The 24,757-nt window shown below is 34.5% G+C and overlaps 1 long non-coding RNA gene across 1 annotated transcript in view; it reads right to left on the bottom strand.

The window, feature by feature from the left end:
- LOC141558009 (uncharacterized) overlaps positions 1-24,043 on the bottom strand; it is a 29,108-nt gene extending 5,065 nt beyond the window's left edge. The window contains exons 1-3 of the long non-coding RNA XR_012486934.1: positions 23,927-24,043; positions 23,341-23,412; positions 1,783-2,665 (exon numbers count right to left, since the gene is read on the bottom strand). This is a non-coding gene — a long non-coding RNA (uncharacterized LOC141558009). The remainder of the gene's footprint in view (positions 1-1,782; positions 2,666-23,340; positions 23,413-23,926) is intronic.
- Positions 24,044-24,757: the final 714 nt, after the last annotated feature.

Below are 24,757 nucleotides of genomic sequence, written 5' to 3'. Positions count from 1 at the left end.
CTAGAGGAAATCTTCACATGTTTGGGATAGACATCTCCTTAACTCACCAACAAATTTGAGACATATTTGTTACCTTCAACCTGGCTTAACTCATCTGCTGGTTTTCTGGGGTGTAAATTCTGCACATATAATAGTTTCTTAGAGCCAAAGGTGAAAGTTGAGTGAATCAAGGTGGACCCCAGATGTGGATAAGCAGTCCTGAAAAAGGCTCAGCAAATCTTTACACCAAAGATGCTCATCCTCCTGAACACTTGTACATCTAGAAAACAGTATAGCAGTAAGGACACAGATTTTGCAGTCAAAATATGATTTGTCCGACTACTAAGCACCTATGTGAAAATAGGCAAGTCATCCAAACTCTTCAATGCTGCTTCTTCAGATGTAAAATCAGAGTTATCATTAAATTATCTCTAAGGTTCTTTTTTAGTTCTATATCCCATAACCTCTCAAGAAACTTATTTGCTATCTTACCCTGAAGAAAGGATCACTTAAACACTATGAACCTTGAATTTCCTCAACTATAATACATGGATAATTTATGTGTCAGAACTGAAATGTCATCAAATGAGATAATATATGGGAAAAGTTTATACATGCAAAATCCCTACATAAATGTTAGCTAGTATCATAAGTTTATATACTTCAAATATTTAGGAAGTACCAATATACTATGTATAAAACACCACTGTCTTACACATAGTAAATTCTTCATAAATTCTTGTTGTATTGAATTGCCAGAATGTACTTTAGAACTTTATCATTGTGATATAGAAATTCTTTGGCATTGGTTTTTCAAGAGTGTGCCATCTTTTGGGTCTAGGGAGGAAGATCATAGTATGGAACTTATGTTTGCAATGCATGAATTTGTGCAAGAATCCTCTAGGCCATGAGTAACTGTGTATGAACCTCATCCCTCAAAAAAAAAAAAAAAAAAGATTGAGAACATTTAGGCTCATTAAATACATGTCAGCTGTACTTTTGTATGTTCAAGCTTTTTTGTTTTGCTTAGGGGAAAGGTGAGAAAAATTTAAAAGAAATATACAGCACTTTTCGCTGCCCAAGAGAGCAGGAAAGATATAGAGCAGCAATGAGAACCTTAGACAATTAAGGAGTGGCATGAGAATCCAGGCCTGGACACCTGGGGGAAGAAGCAAGAAGGTGTTAAAGGCAAATTGAATCCTTCCCAATTCTGCTGAGGTCCAGATTTTACAGTGACTTAAATTTCTTCTCTAGGTACTATATTCTAGTTCATTTAAAATTTGATTCCCTCTTTTTGATTACTTCTCTTTTTAGTCTCTTTGACTGTCCTCAGACCCTGTGACTTTTTCCTCTGTGGTCTTGTCCTCTAATCAGGAATCTGAAGGCTGAGTTATAGCCCATGGACCCTAAAGCAGTGTTTACCATCATTATAGAATTGGAACCTTAAGTTTTCAATAAAGTGAATAGAGAATCTACAAAGACCATTTTAATATACACAGTCACAAAAACCTTGGGGGATAGAAAGGTTCTATTATTATCCCCATTTTACAGATAGGGAAACTTAGGCAAAAAGTGACTGGCCCAGAGTAATATAGCTAGTAAATCTGAACTCAAATTAAAACAAGTTTCCCTGACTTTAAGCCCAGCACTCTATTCATTGTATCATCTACTTGCCATTGACTTGGAATCAGGGGAACTTGGATTCAAATTCCACAATTTATGCATTCATTATACCCTGGGCAAATAATTTAACTTTGTTTTTCTTAATATTTAAAATTATCAAAAGTGTTTCTAAATATTTACCTTGCTTAATTCAGATGATAACTTGGTGAGGAAGAAGCTATGATTATTCCCATTTTTAGGGATGAGGAAATGGTTTCTGAACAATCTTAATTATTATCACTCAATAACTTTCATAGGAATCACTCTCTTCAATTATCTGGACAAGCAAGACAAATGTATCGATTTCTCATCCATTTTAGGATGATTCCTATCATGTAAGGGATAAGGAAGCTTAACGGGCCACAGGAAGGCAATACTTTTTTATCCTAACTCGCTGTGTAGTAGTCCTTCACCTATTGGGTTCTAATGAAGTCAATTGGTATTCTCCATCGTTTAGCTCTCATAGGGAGAGGGTCAATATCCTCAAGTCCTATCTGCTCTATAAATTTCATTGTCTTGAGTCCAAGACCACATCTGCGGGCATCCTTGGCATTCTTCTCTTCCAACTAAGTCTTCTTAATGTCCTAGTTTTATTAACTGCTCCCTCCCCCAGGGCGTTGATTGTTGTCCCCCGGGTTCTCTTCTCCACAAAGAGTTTATGGATTCTCTCCCTGATACTCCACTTAAAGCAAAGCAACAGCAAAGCCCTTGCTGAGCTTTCTCTAATGGTAACTGTGGAATGAGTTACACAGGTCTTTCAGGGACTAGTTCTTTTAAGAACTTAATCAGCGCCCTGTGGAGTTGCCTAGGGAAACAAGTCTATGTAATACCACTTAGTGTCATAATCTCATCAACTCTCTCTAAATTCCTTTTTTTGTGTGTGTGCACTGAGGCAGGACTCAGATCTATTCAGTTTCCCTTGGCTCCAGGTATCTTCCCAGGGAGTTGAAATATAAGCTGTCTCCTTCCTGGCAATGTTTAAATACAGCTGAAAGGAATCTTGGTGACAACTCCGAATTCAGACCTAGATCACAAGACACAAAAATACAAATTAAATGTTAGGACCCGACCTAGGTATCCCGTAATACTTCAAGGTAAACATGAAAACTAACAATCTTTTATTAGAGAGAATTGAAACTAGATGTCTGAACATGGTACTTGAGTTAACCATCCCAGCTTTGTACTGTAAGTGAACTTCTGCCTACCCTTCCTTCTTACTACACTATGTTACTTGAATGCTAAATGTATGTTTGCCTAAAAGATTATTTTACTGAGAACTCATACAAAGCACATAGAGTCTGAAGAAGCCAGAAAGGAACATTTTCAAGGTCTCTCTAAAGAAGTTTAGAATTGATAGCATGGCATGGGAGATACTAGAAAAAGACTGCCTATCATAGTTGTGCCCACATCAAAGAAAGTGATGTGTTCTCTGAAGGAAGCAGAATTTCAGCAGTACAAAGGAAACATGAGATGCACATCTCTACTCCAAATGTTCACAGAGACTATTTGTGCCTGAGCTGTGATAGAATCTTCCAAGCTCCTACTGATTTGATCAGCCACAGTTAGACACACAGTACCTTGCCCCCCTACAGAATGATGTCATTTTGGTCCTCTTTGAGAATAAAAGGCAACAATCAACTAACTGTACTACCTGGAGCAAAGGTTTTTGAATGTGTTCCATTGGACCCTTTTGGTAATTTGATGAAACCTTGAACCCCTTCCTAAAAATGTGTTTAAGTATATAAAATAAAATATATATCTCTAATAGAGGAAGTCAATTACATTGAACTACAGTTTCAAAATTGTTTTTTAAAAATTCACACACTCAGGGGAAAATCTCTAATACAACTTAACAGTTCAGCTACAAATTTCTGTTCCCATTAAGTGATCAGAATTACAGCATATCAGAATGGGAAGAGTGTCTGGGGTCACATAACCCAAACCATACCTGAAGAAACAATGTCTTTCACAACATATCCAGTCACTAGTCACCTATCCTTCCCTTGAACATGCCCAGATATAGAATAATCTACTGTGTTTCAAGGAAAACTATTCCATTTACATCAATACTGATTGTTAGAGATTCTTATGTTGGGTTTAACTATGTTGTTCCATAATTTCTATCCATTGCTCCTACTTTTTTCCCATGCAGCCAAACAAGTCTCATCCTTTCCTTGATTGCCTTGGTCTGCACCTGAAATCATCTGGTATGAATTTCACTGGAATAAAACTACACATACAATCTTATGTTGGTAGGTTGCTTTAAATCGTTTTAATGATGAAGATTATCTTAAACTTTTATATGCCTTGTTTTCTGTGGAACACTGACTATTTTTAGGTAAACACAGACAAACTGATCCAACAGTTCATGCCTAGAGGCAGAGGGCATTAAGGAAATAGTTTAATTTCAGTTATTCTGGATTTGGAAGTCTCTGGCACATAGAATGTGCCAACATAAATTAAACCTGGAGGTTCCTGTGGGAGGAACTGAGTGTGGTCCTTGAATGCACAGACAGTTGATGTTCTTTCCAGAAAGGGAGGGCAAAGCCTGCTCTATACTGTCCTTAGGCCTCCTCAGCAAAGAGAGCTTGGAATTAAAAGCAAAGAAAACTCCAGATACTTCTGGTTTGCTCTCTATATAATACCTTAGATGAATGGGATATCTTGGGACATTGTGGCAAATCTGGGATTTGAACCCACATCCTTTTGTTCCAAATTCCAAAGGGAGGTTAGGACATTAAAACAAAAAACAAAAAACAAAAAACAAACAAAAAACAAAAAACAAACCGGACATGAAACTTCCAAATTGAAAGTTGCTTTTTTTTTTTTTTTTTTTTTTTTTAAATCCCTTTTGGGTGCTTGTCTAGAAGATCCACAATGAAGGGGAAAACAAAACCAAACATGGGTGTGTTTTATATAGAAATCTCAGTTCTGATAGGATCTTACTTTGGAGAAGCCTATTATTTTTGTAAAAGTGTTTAAATTGAAAAATATCTATGTTATCTATTTTCAAACAAGGACTTTGTGCCTGACAAAGGCTGCTTACTGCAATGGGAAGATGTTTCTTTTCCTACAACAGGATTCCACTGAGAATGGGGGGGGGGGAAGGAGAGAATTAGGAAACAGGGAGGGGAGAGAAAATCTGAAGGTTCAGGAATCATCTTAATGTATACATATGTTTGATTGTAGCTGCCAATATAACTCTAAATTCTTCTATTTCTTCTCCTCAGTGACTCAGACTGTTGCCAGGGACTCAGATGCTAAAGAATTACACCTTTTTCTTATTACTTGTCAAATTATTCATATTCTACCAAAGGTTGGGTATAGATAAAATTCAATTCCTAAAAATATCTTTTGAGAATTGGGGGAAGGGATTAAGGGTGGGGAAAACATTTTTTCATACATATTTTTATTTTGGGGAAAAAAACGAATAAAAGTTCCTTCCTGCTTCAGACAGCTATAGATTATTTCATTTAGATGTGTAGACTTCTTATATAGGAGAGATGCTTAAATGTTGTTTTCTAGATATTAGGATTTCTGTCTTTAATGTGAAATGGATGTATACTTCCTGAAAGCTGAGGGTGATTTGGATTAACAAAAACAACAAAAAAGTGAGTTTTTTTTTTAAATTAATCTAATTATGTGATTTTTCCCTCATTTTTCATCCAGATCATCTTGACTTTATGTAAAATCCAACATCTTAACCAAATAACCAAGAAGTCTGGGAAATTTTGTAAACACTAAACATTTTGATTCTATTAATACTCCCTACTCCTCTCCCAGGAAAAAAAGCTTGGAATAAAGATCACCATTGATTAGGGAATAGCTAAACAAATTATGACAAGTAAATATAAGAGAATATTATAGGCATAAAGAACTGAATGTGATTAATTCCAAGGAGCATGGGAAGGAATATAAATTGATGTAGAATGAAACAATCAGGAAAGTAATAAATATGCCCAATGACAATGTAAATGTCTAGAACAAAGAAAAAAATCCAGGTAATTATCATGCCTAGATTTGATTCAGGAGAAGAGATTAAAAAAAGAAAAAAAAAAGTGTGTCTCTTTCCCCTCTTAGTAAAAATGGAGAACACCATATCTTGTGATGGAGACAGATATCTGCACCCAAAAACAGGACTATGGAGACTGAGTGTAGATTACAACAGTATTCTCGTTTTTTGTTATTTTTTGTTTACATTTTGTTTTCTCATTTTTTCTTTTTCATCTGATTTTTCTTTTACAGCATTATAATTGTGGAAATATATATAGAAGAATTAGACATGTTGAACATAGATTACTTGTCATCTAAGGGAAAGGGTGGGGAAGGGAGATAAAAAATTTGGAACATAAGATTTTGTAAGAGTGATACTTATACATACGTGATGAAAATAAAAAGCTTTAATAAAAAAAAAAGTAGAGAACCATAGGTATGGGATTTGCATATCCTATTGGTCAAAGCTGATATGTTGCTTAGTTTTGCTGAATTATACTCCTTTCCACCCCCACCATACCTTTTTTTTCCTTTTAGAAAAAGAGTTGGCTCACTGATAAAAGACAGTAGAGGGTTGTATTCAGAAATCAGTGATAACTAAAAATATATCAATACAAATTAGCAAAAACAGTTGACAAATAAATTAAAAATAAAAACACCAATGAAATGGTACTTTGTTTTCAAAATAATAGTAACAAAATTATTCCTACACCAAGAGCATTTCAAAGAGCATTTTAATTTTCTAACTACTCTATTTCAGCAGTATAGGGAATTCCCAATATGGACATTTCCTCCACTTACCCAGAATACAGTCTCTCTCTGAATTTCTAGAAGAGTCCTCAGAAATTGACAGAGGAACAGATATTAAATGAAACTTAACATATTGAATCTTGAACAAGTGGCAAAATTTGGATTTGAATTCAAATCTTCCTAATGTCAAGAGGCAGAATGGATTATGAAAAGAAGGTAAGCTCCAGAATTACTAAGATCCAAGTTCAACTTTTACTCATACCTTTATGCATATGTGTGTGCATATGTAAGGTATATATGTGTGATCATGAGCAAGTCAATTAACATCTCAGTGTTTAAGGCAACTGGTAGGATTATAGTAGAAGTAGCAAGGACTTCAGTCTGCTGAGTTTTACTACCTCATTTTATAGATGAGTAAACATGCTAAGTAAAGTGACTGGCTGAAGGTCACACAGTTCTTCACGGATAGTGGAAATGCAAAGGAATGCAGAGAAGAGCCTGCTTTGGTACACAGGTATATTTTGACATTCCTGGGCTTTTTAATTCTTTCATTTTCACCATAAACATGCTATCCCCCAAGCTTCCATTAACAGTGATCTTTGAACAGCATTTGCTATGCATTTAGTCATATTTTTGGTTATCTGACAACTATTTCAATTCCATAAATGGCCATAAAACTGAAGGCATGTATCCCCCAATACTGTATATTCCTACATCTTGTTTGCCATGGCAGACAATCATAGAGTGACTCTTCAGGGTTGCAGGAGGTAGGTTGTTTGGTTTTTTTGTTTTTTTTTTCCTTGCAATAGGAGCACATGGTTTCCTCCTTAAATTTCACCATCTGTCCACAAAGTCCAAGACACTCTGAAAGAACAATAGGGCAATATTCTGTTCTTCAGAAACAGAGTTACATTGAATACTACTAAATGCCTAGAAAATAAATTCTTCCTTGACTTCTTCTCAAGGAAGTCTGCCTGAAAGATGGGATAGAGGAGGGGAAAAAAAATTCCTGTCTTGTCACAATCCTTTAATTGTAAATTTTATCTCTAGCAATAAAATTGTCCAGCTTGTTTTATTTCCATTGGTATGTGGTACCTTAATGTCACAGGAAAACTTCTTTATCTTAAGTTTGTGGGTTTTCAACTTCTTCCCTGATGTAAATTCTAAAATTTCTGTAGAACAAGAATCCAGGAACGTTTTGAGAAAAATATATCTTAGTAGCTTAAAGTAATTGAATTCTTTTCTAATTATGTATATTTTATTTTGTTCATTAAGGACATTTTGAGAAGGATTCTATCAAATACTCTTAAGAAGGGAGTCCATGGGCTTCACTAGGCTGATTAGTGATCTAGGATCTTAAAAAAAAAAAAAAAGTTAGGGTCTGATAATGAAAACTAGAGCAGTAGTTCAAGCACAAGATTGATTAGGTGACCTCCTAAATAACTGCATGGATTAAGAAATCATCTGGTTGCTTCAATTTCTTTCACCTTGACTGTTTCATCCCAAATCCATCAGTGTCTCCTCAGATTTTAGCAATCTTTGAAGAAAGCAGTTTCAGGACGTAAGCTCCTACAAATGGCAGGGCCACACTACCTTTTGAAATGTATGAGGTATTTTTCAAATAAATAGAATGAACTTTATCTCACAGAGGACAATGGCTCTGGTAGCTGATGCATGCCCCCTGCTGGCTTACACAGCTGGTGCTCTGGAATGCAGTCCTGCAGATTTCAGGAAAACTTCAGTGATGATGAAAATGCAACTATTTCTTCAGTCAGGTTATAATGAAAGCAACAAAATAAATAAATGATAGATAAATAAATAAAAATGCAGTAAAGACAAGCTGTAACTTGACTTAGAGAATGTCATTTGAGGAAAATCAAGCAAACAGATGGAAGACAGAAGCCATTTGCCAAAGCAGGGAAAGTTACCAACAGTTGATTTGTATACAGAGAGAATGACATCACGCCCAAAGGGAGAAGAGGGTAGTTGCCCTTGAGGATTCTAATCTATTCCCTTAAGGTGAGCCTGGTATCAAGCAGAGAAGAGGTGTCTATATGATTTGGTTTGATGACTATAAAAAATTAAACAGAGAAGGAATATAAACCTTGCTTTAGAGGAATCAGGGTTTAATTTAATTTATTACTCACTTTCCCTTAGCAGAAATTCAATAATGCAGCATTCTTTCTGCATCCACATGGCAGATAAATGCTGCAATGTTGAGATGAAAAACTCAGCATTAGAGATGTTACCACTATATCACTTAAGAGGGTAGATGTTATAGCCGAGTTTGCTATAAAACCACATGCTAAGTGAATTAGTTTTCCATTGACTTGTTTGTGAAAATTAGAGAAGGGTTTTGAAAGAAATATTCTCAGAAAACAGAAGTGGAAGATTTGATTTGAAGATCTCTAAAATCTGTTCCAGTCCTAAATCTATGATCTTATGTGTTGTATTAGCCAGATGTTAGAGCTCAGCCATCCCTTATAATAGGAGAACCTAATATTTTGCTGATGAAAATACCAAATCAGTCAATGAACATTTTTGAAATGCCAAGCACCGAGTATACAAAAATGGAAAAAACAGTCACTGCCTCCTACTATATGTTGTTTACAGGAAACACACCTGAAACAGGATGAGACATTCAAACTAAAAGTAAAAGGGTGGAGCAGAATCTATTATGCTTCAGGCAAAACCAAAAAAGCAGGAGTAGCCATCCTCATCTCAGATCAAGCAAAAACAAAAATTGATCTAATTAAAAGAGATAAGGAAGGGCATTATATCCTGCTAAAGGGAAGCATCAATAGTGAAGCAGTATCAATATTAAACATGTATGCACCAAGTGGTGCAGCATCTAAATTCTTAAAAGAGAAATTAAGAGAGCTGCAAGAGGAAATAGATAGCAAAACTATAATAGCAGGAGATCTCAACTTTGCACTATCAGAATTAGATAAATCAAACCACAAAATAAATAAGAAAGAAGTCAAAGAGGTAAATAGAATACTAGAAAAGTTTGATATGATAGATCTTTGGCGAAAGCTAAATGGAGACAGAAAGGAATATACTTTCTTCTCAGCAGTTCATGGAACCTATACAAAAATTGATCATATACTAGGGCATAAAAACCTCAAAATCAAATGCAGTAAGGCAGAAATAGTAAATGCATCCTTTTCAGACCATAATGCAATCAAAATAACATTTAATAAAAAGCCAGGGGAAAACAGACCAAAAAATAATTGGAAACTAAATAATCTTATACTAAAGAATGATTGGGTAAAACAGCAAATCATAGACATAATTAATAACTTCACCCAAGAAAATGACAATAATGAGACATCATACCAAAATGTGTGGGATACAGCCAAAGCAGTAATTAGGGGAAGTTTTATATCTCTACAGGCCTACCTGCATAAAATAGAGAAAGAGAGGGCCAACGAATTGGGTTTACAACTAAAATTGCTAGAAAAGGAACAAATTAAAAACCCCCAGACAAACACAAAACTTGAAATTCAAAAAATAAAAGGTGAGATTAATAAAATTGAAAGTAAAAAAACTATTGAATTAATTAATAAAACTAAGAGTTGGTTTTATGAAAAAACCAACAAAATAGACAAACCCTTAGTAAACCTGATTAAAAAAAGGAAAGAGAAAAAGCAAATTGATAGTCTTGAAAATGAAAAGGGTGAACTCACCACTAATGAAGAGGAAATTAGAACAATAGTTAGGAGCTACTTTGCTCAACTTTATGCCGATAAATTCGATAACTTAAATGAAATGGAAGAATACCTTCAAAAATATAGCTTGCCCAGATTAACAGAGGAAGAAGTAAGTAGTCTAAATAGTCCCATCTCAGAAAAAGAAATAGACCAAGCTATTAACCAACTTCCTAAGAAAAAGTCCCCAGGACCAGATGGATTTACAGGTGAATTCTACCAAACATTTAAAGAACAACTAACTCCAATGCTATGTAAACTATTTGAAAAAATAGGGATTGAAGGAGTCCTACCAAATTCCTTCTATGACACAGACATGGTACTGATACCTAAACCAGGTAGATCGAAAACTGAGAAAGAAAACTATAGACCAATTTCCTTAATGAATATTGATGCTAAAATCTTAAATAAGATATTAGCAAATAGACTTCAGAAAATCATCTCCAGGATAAACACTATGACCAAGTGGGATTTATGCCAGGAATGCAGGGCTGGTTTAATATTAGGAAAACTATTAGTATAATTGACCATATTAATAATCAAATTAATAAAAACCATATGATCATCTCAATAGATGCAGAAAAGGCATTTGATAAAATCCAACATCCATTCCTACTAAAAACGCTTGAGAGTATAGGAATAAATGGACTATTCCTTAAAATAATAAGGAGCATATATTTAAAACCTTCAGTAAACATCATATGTAATGGTGATAAACTAGAACCTTTCCCTGTAAGATCAGGAGTGAAACAAGGTTGCCCACTATCACCATTACTATTCAATATAGTACTAGAAACTCTAGCCTTGGCAATAAGAGCCGAGAAAGAGATCCAAGGAATTAGAGTAGGAAATGAAGAAATCAAATTGTCACTTTTCGCAGATGACATGATGGTATACTTAGAGAACCCCAAAGACTCTGCTAAAAAGCTATTAGAAATAATTCAGAATTTTAGCAAAGTCGCAGGATACAAAATAAATCCACATAAATCCTCAGGATTTTTATACATTACCAACACAATCCAACAGCAAGAGATACAAAGAGAAATTCCATTCAAAATAACAGTCGATAGTATCAAATATTTGGGAATATATCTACCAAAGGAGAGTCAGGAATTATATGAGCAAAATTACAAAACACTTGCCACAAAAAAAAAGTCAGATTTAAATAATTGGAAAGACATTCAATGTTCTTGGATAGGCCGAGCGAATATAATAAAGATGACAATACTCCCCAAACTAATCTATTTATTTAGTGCTATACCAATCAGACTCCCAAGAAACTATTTTAATGACCTAGAAAAAATAACAACAAAATTCATATGGAAGAATAAAAGGTCGAGAATTGCAAGGGAACTAATGAAAAAAAAAGTCAGAGGAAGGTGGTCTAAGTGTACCTGATTTAAAGCTATATTATAAAGCAACAGTCACCAAAACCATTTGGTATTGGCTAAGAAATAGACTAGTTGATCAGTGGCATAGGTTAGGTTCACAGGACAAGATAGTGAATAAAAATAGCAATCTAATCTTTGACAAACCCAAAGATCCCAAATTTTGGGATAAGAATTCATTATTTGACAAAAACTGCTGGGAAAACTGGAAATTAGTATGGCAGAAACTAGGCATGGACCCACATTTAACACCACATACTAAGATTAGATCAAAATGGGTCCAAGATTTAGGCATAAAGAACGAAATCATAAATAAATTGGAGGAACATGGGATGGTTTACCTCTCAGACTTGTGGAGGAGGAAGGAGTTTGTGTCCAAGGGAGAACTAGAGACCATTATTGATCACAAAATAGAACATTTTGATTACACTAAATTAAAAAGTTTCTGCACAAACAAAACTAATGCAAACAAGATTAGAAGGGAAGTAACAAATTGGGAAAAAATTTTTACAGTTAAAGGTTCTGATAAAGGCCTCATCTCCAAAATATATAGAGAATTGACTTTAATTTATAAGAAATCAAGCCATTCTCCAATTGATAAATGGTCAAAGGATATGAACAGACAATTTTCAGATGATGAAATTAAAACTATTTCCACTCATATGAAAGAGTGTTCCAAATCACTATTGATCAGAGAAATGCAAATTAAGACAACTCTGAGGTATCATTACACACCTGTCAGATTGGCTAAGATGACAGGAACAAATAACGATGAATGTTGGAGGGGCTGTGGGAAAACTGGGACACTGATGCATTGTTGGTGGAGTTGTGAAAGAATCCAACCATTCTGGAGAGCAATCTGGAATTATGCCCAAAAAGTTATTAAAATGTGCATACCCTTTGACCCAGCCATACTACTACTGGGCTTATACCCCAAGGAACTACTAGAGAAGGGAAAGGGTCCTGTATGTGCCAAAATGTTTGTGGCAGCCCTTTTCATAGTGGCTAGAAGCTGGAAGATGAATGGATGTCCATCAATTGGAGAATGGTTGGGTAAACTATGGTATATGAATGTTATGGAATATTATTGTTCTATAAGAAATGACCAACAGGAGAAATACAGAGAGGCTTGGAGAGACTTACATCAACTGATGCTGAGTGAAACGAGCAGAACCAGAAGATCATTATACACTTCAACAATGATACTGTACGAGGATGTATGCTGATGGAAGTGGATTTCTTCAACATAGAGAAGAGCTAATCCAATTCCAATTGATTAATGATGGACAGAACCAGCTACATCCAGAAAAGGAACACTGGGAAATGAATGTAAACTGTTATTTTTACCTTCTGAATCCAATTCTTCCTGTGCAACAAAAAATTCGGTTCTACACACATATATTGTATCTAAATTATACTGTAATATATTTAACATATATAAGACTGCTTGCCATCTGGGGGAGGGGGTTGGGGGAGGAAGGGAAAAAATCTGAATAGAAGTAAGTGCAAGGGATAATGTTGTAAAAAATTACCCATGCATATGTACTGTCAAAAAATGTTATAATTATAAAATTTAAAAAAAAAAATTAAAAAAAAAAAAAAAAAAAAAACAGTCACTGCCCTCAACAAGCTTATAATCTAGTCAGGGATAGAATGGTATGTACAAGCTGGCAGCAAGTTCTACTCCTCCTTTCCTGACTCAAATTTTCAAAATTTCTGTAGAGGAAAATAAATAATTAAGTAGTATGTATGTATAACTCATTAAGTTAGAGATAATTCTAATTCAAGTTCTGAGTAGACTAGATGCTCTTTCAAGTCTCTTCCAATGCAGAGATTCTGTGATTTTATATGTTCTTAACATTTGGTCATTTAAACAGCAACAAAAGTAAAACAAAGACAAAACAAACAAAAAAAAAAGGGAAGGGAGAGAAGGAAAATTAAATAGAGGAGAAAGAGGCATTTTCCTGATGTCTATGTATTCTTCCTTCCTAAAAACTTCTCTCTTATCAAGATTTTAAGATTTCTAAATTCTGTGAATATCCTGAAACCCATGCATAATGAAAGTATAATTTTCCCATATTTCTATATTGAGAAAACTAAATATCTAGTCATGATACTTCTACCTTTTATGCTCACGCCAAAAAGAATCTGCAATTTCCTCAGTTTATCTGAATTCCCTCTATCTACGCAAATGTCACATCATCTTATGGCTTTCTAGATAGTTCCTTGGGATATGTGTGAAGCACTGAGAAGTTACATTACATAGCTCATAAATGAACTCAAATCTTTCAAAGTCTAGTACTCAAACTGTTCATCTGTCTCTCTTGACATACCTAGAACTGCATTATCTTATAATGACTTAGCCATAGGCACAGTAGTCAAAATCCCCACTCATGTAGTTATATGCAACCACATATAACCACAATAACATTCCCTAATAGCAAGAAATCATTCTGGGAAAGATTTAATCAGTACTTAGGAAGCACTTATGGACCAGAAACTGGGGATAGGAAGATGAAAAATTACAAGGTTCCCACATTCAAAGAGCATTTGAGCTTATTAGAAAGATTGCTGAAGTTGAGTTGCCAGGAAAGGGTCTTATGAATGAGAAATATTTGAGCACAAAAAGCTCAAGAGATTTCCTGGTATCACTGAACAAGTGGTTAGGGCTCAGGCAAGATGAAGAGAATATAAGATTTCTTAAATGCACTATGCTCAGTTCTTTGAATTTGTCCCAAAAAAGTCTTTACTGACTGTCAGAGTAAAGCCTTAGAGATAAAGGAAGAATGGATAGTAGAACTATAAAGAAAATGTTCTCAAATTCAAACAGAAATAGAGACCATTAAATCATATGAGTATTCCTGTGAGCCATGTATTGACTTAGAAAAGAACATGTAAGCATTAACTCTTTTCTGTTGTATTTTTATTTTTGTTTGTTATTAAATATTTCCCAACTAATCTAATTGCTGCATTCAAGAACACTATGGTATTTGGCGCATTAAAAAAAAAAAAAAAAAAAAAAAAAAACTATAAATTCCAAAAGGAATTGCTTATATAGAAGAAATAGTACTGTATCTAGAGTCAGAACACATTGTTTTGAATCACATTGCTGATTTCTAGTACCCAAATTTCTCTTAAACTTGTAATTTAACTCTGTTAGGCCCTTGTTCCCTTGTTTCTTAAAAAAAAAAAAAAAAAAAAAAAAAAAAAGGGGGGGGGGGGCACTAGGTGACAAAGTGGATAGAGCACCAGCCCTGAATTCAGGAGGACTGCGAGTTCAAATCTGGTCTCAGACACTTAACACTTCCTGGCTGTGTGACCCTGGGCAAGTTACTTAACCCCAGCCTCAGAAAAAAAAAAAAAAAGGGGGGGGGTCTAGGTGACTTTTGAACTCCATTTCAGAAATATGTATTCTACTTGACTAGTAAATTTTGCTTATATACAAACCTATAAAGAGAAAAAAAGAAAAATTAAGCTAATTCACTTGAATCACAGAAAACCCATAAAGCTCTCAGAAGAAATTATGGTATAGTTTAAAGGGGAAGCAAAACAACAACAACCTACCTACCAAAGAAGATATGTTATATATGTAAAGATATTTATATATTTGAATACTATGCATTATATATTTGCATAAAATATATATTATATAATCATACATGTAACCATACTCTGTAATACATATTTATATAATGCATAAAATAAAGTTTATATATGTATGACCATTTACACATGCATAAATATATACACATATTATTGAGAGGTCAAAATTGGATTTTTGGCCAAATAACATGGCACAAATGCTTTGAGGAATTTGATTATACAGTGTTAAGCTGAATGACGTAGAAATCTCACTTAGGGACTTAAATTGGCTACCTTCCATAGAACAAATGAATGAGGTGATTTTCACCTTTATGTTGTATCAACACTGCCAGAAAAAAAGAAAGAAAGAAAGAAAGAAACAGATGAGTCATAGTGCATAGAATTCTAAACAAAATAATAATGATTCGGTTCTTATTAAGGTCTCCTCTTTCCATTCTCTATCCCCCCAGCAAAAAAAAAAATTTCTCATTATATAATAATTTAATGACAAGTAAATTTCAAAATTATTTAAGTACTGAAGCACTAAAATAAGTCACTATGCGAAATTTACCAGTTGTGCTATTTCCACATCTTAACTCATAGAAGAATTTATACATGTGACCAAGAATGAGGCAGATGTTTAACTTTATGAACTCTTTAAGACTTTTAAACTGAATGTATATTGGAGAACAGAGTTCTGGTTTCTCTCTCCTCCCCCAAAAAATTACTTTCTTGTATATTCTTCTTCTAACTATCCTTATTCCCTTAAGTATTTCTGTTGACAAGATTCAGGTTTTTATTCTCCAGTGAGTATGCAAAGAAGTTTACCATGAAACCTCAGTTGGGTAATATTGTAAATAATGAGGCCCCATGCATGAAGGTATCCACAGTCCTGTCTGAAAAGTCAGTTGTGAGTTCCCAGGAGCTACTTTCAGTCTGGAGGCAAGAGAGTCCTTAAAGCTTTCTATCATTTAGGATAGGTGTGTACATCAAGTGAGCAGTGATTGATCCTGACTTAACAATCACCAAAAAAAAAAAAAAAAAGAAAAAGAAAAAAGAAAAAAGAAAAGAAAAGAAAAAAAAAAAAAAGAAAAAAAAGAAACACCACATGTAGCATCTGACACATAGAAGGTGCTGGTTGGAATCCTAAAGGCACAAAAACTTAAGAGTCTATTTTGATCATATGATTAACAACAAAGTAAAGTTTTCTTTTTGGGCCTTTTTAAAATCTAATGATGGACACTCATTTGGAGGGGAACTTTGACAAATCTCAACAAGTATTCCTTTCGGGCTTAACAGAAGATGGTGCAGGCAGCTTGACAGAGGGGGCAGAAGGCCTGATTCTCAGACCTTGGTAGCCATGTACCATGGTACAATGGAAAAGATACTGGCTCAAGAATCGAAGGAGCCAGATTCAAATTTCTGCCTCTATTGCTTCTAAGGCAAGTCACAATCTCCCTGGAGCTCATTTTCCTTATCTATAAAATAGAGGGTTTGAATTATATAACGTCTCAATCTCAAAGTGTTCTAGCTCTATGATCCTATGGTAAGGAAATTTTGGCGTGACCATTAAACTATCTGTGTGGAAGGGCAGCTAGGGGACACAGTAGATAGAGCACCAGCCCTGAAGTAAGGAGGACCTGAGTTCCAATCTGGTCTCAGACACTTAAGACTTCCTAGTTGTGTGATCCTGGGCAAGTCACTTAACCCCAATTGCCTCGTTTTTTTTGTTTTGTTTTGTTTTCAGCTGTGTGATACTTTAAACAAGCCACGTCTTTGGACCTCACTTTTTTCATATATAACATAGAAGGGGAGTTGTGTCATTAAGTTCTTCCAGCAGTAGATCTGTTCCTAGAAGACTAAACAAGTTACATTTCTGATTAAAGAAAACATTGGCATAACAAGCTGGTGGCACTGGGGAATGACAATAGAAATTAGCAGAAATATTCCACCAAGGAATAAAAGAGGAATGTATGTTGAAATTAAGTAGAGTAACAGAAATGAGCCAGCCTCCTTACTGGGTGTCAGCATTGTTTGTTTGTTTGTTTGTTTGAATTAAAGGTACTGTAGCAAACAAAAATGTTGATACACATCTAGAATTGTTTGAAGGAAAGAAAATTATACTCATTCCAAATCCACAACTGATCCAAGGATTTGGGTTTTGTGAACTTCTTTTGACTATGTTAACAATGGTATTTGATATAACTTGTTTATTTTATACATTTTTTTAAAATTCTGAGAAAGTTTCACTAGACTGAGAATTCACAATCTCAAAAAATTCAACGAGAACACTTTGTTTAAAGCCCCAGGTTGAAGTAGATTCCACTCTCTCTGGAACCATCCTATTAGCTTTTTCAGATAACTTTATTTGATAAATATTTTGAAATTTCCCTTTCATCAAATCTAAAATTGCATCTTTATAATTTCCAACTAACACACCAACTTCTGCCTCCTGAGACATAGCAGAATGAATTTAAGGCACCTTCCAGATCACAGCCACTTATATATGCACACTTAAAAACAGTCATCATGACTTTTCTCTATCTTCCTCAATCCTCCAAAGTATTTTATTTCTAAGGCTAAACATTTTACAACCAATCTTCATTTGGCCTGATCTTGAAGTGTGAGAGGCAGCATAGAATAGCAGAATAACCATAGACTTGGAACCAGAGGACCTAAATCCAAATCTTCACTGTTATACACTGGTCAAGTAGTATATATTTGAAACAGTTTCTTCATGTCTGAAGCAAGGGATTTGAACTAAATAGCATCTAAGGTCCCCTCCAGATCCATATGATCTTATATTTTTTTCAATATCCTAATTGTCTTCCTATGTACATTCTTCAGCTTTTCTAGGCCCTTCTTAAAATTTTGAATCTATCATTGAACTTCATTCCTTAAAAGTGGTATGACTATTACTTCACTAGATGCCATGCCTCTAACTGCAATACAATATAATAGATTTTTAGCTGCCTTGTTATATTGACTAAAAATTGTGCTTATACGACCATTAAAACACTCAGATCTTTTTCAACTAAATTGTCTAATCATATCTTCCTTATCTTGAACTTATGATAATGATTTTTCTGAACACAACTATAAAACTTCACTTATATTCCTATCACATTTTATTTTATTAGAATGTGCCTAAAAACATTTCAGCCTGCCAAATTTTTTAGATCCTGAATGACAACAAAGGCATTTGTTGTCCTTTGCAGTTTTGTCATTTGCAAAATATGGTAAAATATGGTATTTGTCACTGGTATGTGTTAAATAGCAGGTACAGAGCTCCATTGGGCACTTCAACTTAGTACTCCTTCTGTGCTGACAATTTGAATCATTAATGACTTGGTCTGAACATGAGGTATTTCCAAAGCTACCTAACAACACCATCTTATAACCCAGTAATGTTAAAAAAAAAAAAAAAAAAAAAAAAAAAAAAAAAAAAAAAAAGAAAGAAAGTAATTGAAATCTAGGCAAATTGTATCTAGAGCATTCTCCTGACCCACTAGATTTGTAACTTTGTCAAAAAAAAAAAAAAAAAAAAAAAAAAAAAAGGGAAAGAGGTTATTCTGACATGACTTATCCACCATCCCAAATCCTCTTTGTATTTTGGCCTCTTCAGTAGCCCTCCCTGCCTGAAAGGCATTACCATCTATAACAGATCCCTTAAGCTTCCAACGTAAACAAATGGGTTTGCCATTAAAATGGAAGCAAAAGCCAGTTTTTTAGGCCCTACCAGAATAGTTTTCATTATCACTGCAATGATTATTCACTCGATAAGATTAACACTCACAAGTATAACTGTAGGTGAGACACTAGTGAAAGAGAACAATGGACTGAAAACTGAAATGTGTAGATTTGAGTCCTAACTGTCATTTATCAGTTTTGTGATTTTGCATAATTTATATGACCTCTGATCTTTAGTTGGATTTGTTTTTATTTGATTATGCATAATTATTTAAAAAAAAGTTTTGCTTCTCTTTTTTTTTCCTCCTCCATCCTAGATACAGGAAGGATGTGGGAGGAAGAAAAATTTAAAAATGCATTCTCATTTTTAAATGATAATGAAAAAGAGGGGGAAAAAAGCTTAGAAAATACCATATAAAATATTATTTTTTAAAACTCCATTTAAAAATATCTAGCCTGCATTTGGAACTGAACCAATGGGTAACTTTACTGTTAAATAATCACGACTACCAACTGATGAAACTTTATATTGTAAAAAAAAGATTCATAGATTTTATTGTCCTCTTCCCATTATTCCCTTTATTCCCATTATCTCTAATTTTCTTAGATTTTGATCCATTTTGTACCATCTAAGATGGGGCTCTTTGATACTTATAAAAATAATTATTGACTCAAATTGTATCAATGACTATTTCTGAATCTGTTTAAGTTCACACCCAATCCCAGAAATATTGGGTCATTTTGGAATAGTCTAAATTCATGCTTGGAAGTTCAGTTTAGACTCATGTGATCTTCAGATAGAAAATCCCAATGGATTCTAGAGGAAAACATAGCATTATAAGTTGCTCTTTAAAACCTGATTGTTCTCTAGAACAATTTGGTCCAAAAACAAGTTTGATTTTTATATATAAAAATCCTTTTCTCTTATACTCCAAGCTCAAAAAGATTTTTATATCATCTTTATAATAGAATTCAATTCTTATCCAAAGATGCAAATTAATATTGTACTTCCTAGAAGATTTTATCAAAACTTCCCAGAAACTCCATTTTTGCTTCTTTTACCCATCATTCTCTCCTATACTTTCTCTTCCCCTTCCCAAGTTTCAGAAGTTGCCAACTAAAATCTTAAGGCTACAAAGCCACATGCCATAATAATTATGTAATTGAGAAATAGATTTAAAGATGGGGATATTTTGCCATGGCCAATACCTCTCAGAAAAACATATCAATGTTTGGAATAATTATCTTCCAAATGGCTGCTAGGTCAAACCAATAGTACTAATGCTTATCATTAATACTCAACTCTTTATTAATGAATCTTCTTGAATGACACTCCAAATTCACTTTGGAGTTAACGGAGTATGAAATCTTAGAATATGATACACACACACACACACACACACACACACACACACACACACACACACACACACACACGAAAGATCCCTTTGCAGTGAAGACTAGAGAACTCAGCTATGAAGGTAAGAAATTTAGTCAGCCCTAAGCTCAACATTCAATTCACAACTCATGTTGTGTTAGTTTCAATATAGAGCTGCCCTTGTATTCCAAAAATGTTCTGGAAAAAAAAAAAGAAGAAAACTTCCTTAAATTACAAATGACAAATTGAACAAACTTATTGATTACCAATTCAGTATTTCATAATCGATTACCTTTAAGTACCTAAGGACTGGTATTTTAGTGCTACAACTAAGAAAATGCAGCCCAAAGGACTGAAATTTAGATAGTTGTGACAGTCCTTATGCATCTTTAACAAATAGAAATGAAATTTAGCACCTGATTAGTGCATAGAGGCAAGGGAACAAGGAACTGCATAATAACTTGTTCAAACTTAAGTGACTATCTTGAAATCAGCCCTTACTTCTATAGAAAATGTTTTTATTGTTTATGTTTCAACTCTTTCCAAGTCTCCATGTTATTCTAGCCATAGAAGAAAATAGAGTTATCTTGCTTACCTCTGCTTGAAACTAACAACAGATTAATGTGCTTCTGTACTTCACCTTCACAATTAACAGAACTACTTGGACTGCTCTGTTTTTTTCATGCTCCCCAGATTGGTGGAAAATTTTTTTGTAGCCAGACCAACAAACAAAAGCTGTCAATCAATGAAATTCTCAATTCTGCGGCTTATAATATATTTTAAAAATTGATTTGTACCCTGAATTTGTTTACTGTGATACTTTTGCCACAACATTAGCAAGAAGATTTAAAGTAGGAAGCTAGAAAATAGCTGGCTTCTTCCCTAGAGATACTACCAACAAAGCAAATACCTCCTGGTCCTACCTCTCTCCATCCTTGTTCAGCATTTCTCATGTCTCTCCCTCTCCTGAGTGACAGAATTACTTGTTCTTTCTTTGCTGATCTTTCAAGCTAGTCTGAAAAGTGTGGGACATAATGTCAAAGGGGAAAATACTTTTGAGTCCCAAATAAACAAAGCAAAAGCTTTTAAAAATGATTGTTTTCATCTCTGTAAATACCTAAATGCTCAGTATTGGATATCCATGGTAAAATATTTCTTATTTCCTATATAAATACGTTTATTCTGATAATACCACTTTTAATAACCCACTAATATTGCTACAAAGGCCCAAATCCTGTTGGGTCACAGTTGCAGAAGCACAGTTTGTGTCTTATATAAAAAAAAAACCTACCTGTTTAAGCAAAGTGCACATATATTTATATGCCCATATGGGCTCATAATGGGCTCTGACAAACATTTAATGGTACTGGAAGAACAGGCAATGTCCAACTTATAAACAACTAACTTAAAAATGACTCATAGAAATAAAAAAGCTGCTGTTCATACCATATCCAGTCATGGAAGGTTATAAGAGAACTTAAGGCTTTTGAAGAAACTCTGGGTTTAAAGGTGAAAGAAGGAAAAAAAATATGAGAATCAAATGTCCTAATGTAGCAGACTTTGAAGAAAAGCTGGACTACAACCATGATGACTACCATATCAAAAATAAATAAATAAATAAATTCTCTCACCCTGTACTTCTTTTCCCAATCAACTTTAACAATCTTTGAAATTCTGTCATTTATATAGCTTCATCTGAGGCAATAAGAGGGACTTTTAAAAATGAAATACTTCTAAGAGAGAAACTGTTAGTCATTCACTCATGAATTAATTTAATCAAATTGTTTTAAACAACTAGCTCAAATCAGAGGTATGACATAGAAGAAGAGTTTTGATGGAGATAAAGGAAAGACTCTTACACCTAGATATTTGCTTTTGATTGGTGTAGAAGGAACATAGCCAGCAGGGTATTGATGTGTCATCCAAATGGTTCAGAGGTGGCTTGAAAGAATTCAAGGAAATTCTCTTGTGGCCACAAATCTTTATTAATGCCAAAGAAAAGCAGGCTTGACTCAGGAGAAAGTCCAGCTGAGGTCTAGCAAAATAGCTGAGGGGCAACAGAGCTGTTAAGGGGGAATTTTGGAGGACAGCCAAGCTGACTGACAGATGGTCTGGAAAGTGAATGAGGATGGGGATCCTCATCTGCTTTTTAGAGTGATGTTTGTAATAAAGCTGCAAACAAGGGGTCAGGTATATGACAATAGCCTGCTGACAAGAACATTTCTTTGCACCCTAGGGTGTTGCAAGAGTGTGTCACAGGACCCCTGGTTAACTCACAAAGGGGCTCTGAGGTAGTAGCCCATGAATGGGGTCTCTGGGGCCCATGAGTATCAACATAAAAATATTCTTAGGTGAAATTAATAAACTTGATTACTATGTTGCTTTGATAACTGCTTCCTCCTAAAACTTCTTTCCCCTTGGCCTCTAAAAGGCTCTTCTTTATTGGGTGCCTGAGCTGATCTTTCCTTCTCGAACTCCTTTATTAGATAATTATTCTTCTTTCATCCTCAAGCATTTGTGCTTCCAAGACTTTGTACTAATATCTTTTCTGTTTTTAAGCTCATTCTCCTACTGATCCTATCCACTCACTTGGGTTCAACGTAGAATCTGTACTTAGCTGACTTTAATATTTGTCCTGAACTCTTATCCTGCACTTCCAAATATAGTGGATATCTCCACTTATCTCTCATATCATCTCAAAGTCAACATCTATGGAAAAAAAAAACATTATGTTTTCCCCAAAACTTACCTCTATTTCAAAGTTTTCCTATTTCTTGTTAAGGCACTACCACTTTCCTATATTCATGACCTCATAGCTACCTTTGATTCTTTTTTCATCCTTTCTATCCAATTATTTGAGTGCACACACGTGCACATGCAGACATACTCACATATGGAGACAGAGACACAAAGAAATACAGAAATATCAACAGAGACAGAGAAAAAGAAAGAAAAACAGAGAAATGGACAAAGAGACAGAGAGACAAAGACAGACATGATTACATGCAATTAAGTCAGTAGAGTCATTATAAAATACGACTAAGGAAAAATATGGCAAGATCTTTTTCTATGTTTTACATTCAATGAAAATTAGATTTAGACATTATCAGTCAATAAATCAACAAAAATCTATTGTGCTTCTACTATCTCTAAGACTCTAAGTTGCAAAGAAATCAATGACTTGCATTGGTAGAAAAAGTTTCCTTACCTGGGTCTTTCTGGTATCATTGAAAACACAAGTACATTCCACATCTCAGTGAATCAAGGTCTCTGCTAGGTGCTAAATACAAAAATATGGACACATAAGTAGATGCAAACAGGGAAAGATTTTTTTTTAAAAAGGCATTTTGAATATTATCTTGCTGTTGTTATTTCAAAACTAAAGCTACTCCTTGTTACTGTTTATTCTTTATGAATGGGAGTAACTTTACACAAGGAAAGTGACTATAGATTTAGTTCTGCAGTGATCAAGCTCCCTGGTATTGTGCAACTTTTTAAAAATCAAATTCTATAGTCTAGACCAAAGGACAAGGGTTTTGAGATCTCTGATTGTCAAGACCCATGACATTGGACAGAGGGGCAAATCAAAGAGAAAAGACAAGCACTTTGAAAATGCTTCCAAGGAAATAGCTGATGCTAATTTTTTGACCCAATATTGTTACTACCATCCCTCTGCTACCTATTGATTCTTAAGAACAATGCAGACCAGCTCACGATAGTTTCCTCAGGAATATACAACATATTAGAAGACAAACACCACTCACAATAAAGGATATTTAGCTATCCAGACTCACCAGAACCACACTGCTTTGCCACCGAAAAGTTTCATCTTTCTTTCTTGACTTCCCACTTTTAAATTTACTTTTCTAGTCACAACATAAGAATCAGCAATCACCACCTCTTCATCGAGGAAGCTCCTGTTTTTATAAGTTCCTGCAGGTGTGGCTAATGTCCTTATAAAGATTATTGGCAGCAGTTGCTATCTTTTTTTCTCCTACAAATCAATAATTCTACCTTCCTGAGTGTAGTGACAAGAAACCTGTTGGTCACTATTGCCTGTTTTAACATTCTCTGTACAAAGTTACTGGATTTTTATTATCCTGAAAATTGAAATGCCAACTAAGTTTTGGATATTTCACACCTAAAAGTTGAATTAAGCATATATTGGTCTGAATTCCACTAATTACCATTTGTATAAAGCTTTAAAGTTTCAAAAGAATTTAAAAACATTTCATTTGAACCCTGGGAAGCAGATACTATTATTCCCATTTTACACATGGGAAAACTACAGTTGAGGGAGCATTTAAATAATTTGCTTAGTCACATGAGAAAGTATCTCAGGCTGGAATTGAACTCGTCTATCTTTAGGCAGCTAGGTAGAACAGTGGCTAGCATGCCCTCTTATTAGTAGTACTAATACTAGCTCTTTGCATTTGTATGATGCTTTCCAAAGCACCTTAAATACATTTGATCTTTACAAGTCAGGGAATTATTATTAATTTTACAAAGACACGGATGCTCAGAGGTTGTCCATGGTCATATATTAACAAGTAATAAGTAAATATGTAGGAGAGGATTTAAGTCCAAGTGTCCTGATGCCCTCATGAAATGGCATCAAATCAACA

Source organism: Sminthopsis crassicaudata, chromosome 2 (assembly GCF_048593235.1).
Source record: "Sminthopsis crassicaudata isolate SCR6 chromosome 2, ASM4859323v1, whole genome shotgun sequence".
Taxonomy (NCBI): domain Eukaryota; kingdom Metazoa; phylum Chordata; class Mammalia; order Dasyuromorphia; family Dasyuridae; genus Sminthopsis; species Sminthopsis crassicaudata.
The sequence above is the reverse complement of the archived record's forward strand: the minus strand, read 5'-3'. Positions and strand labels throughout refer to the sequence as shown.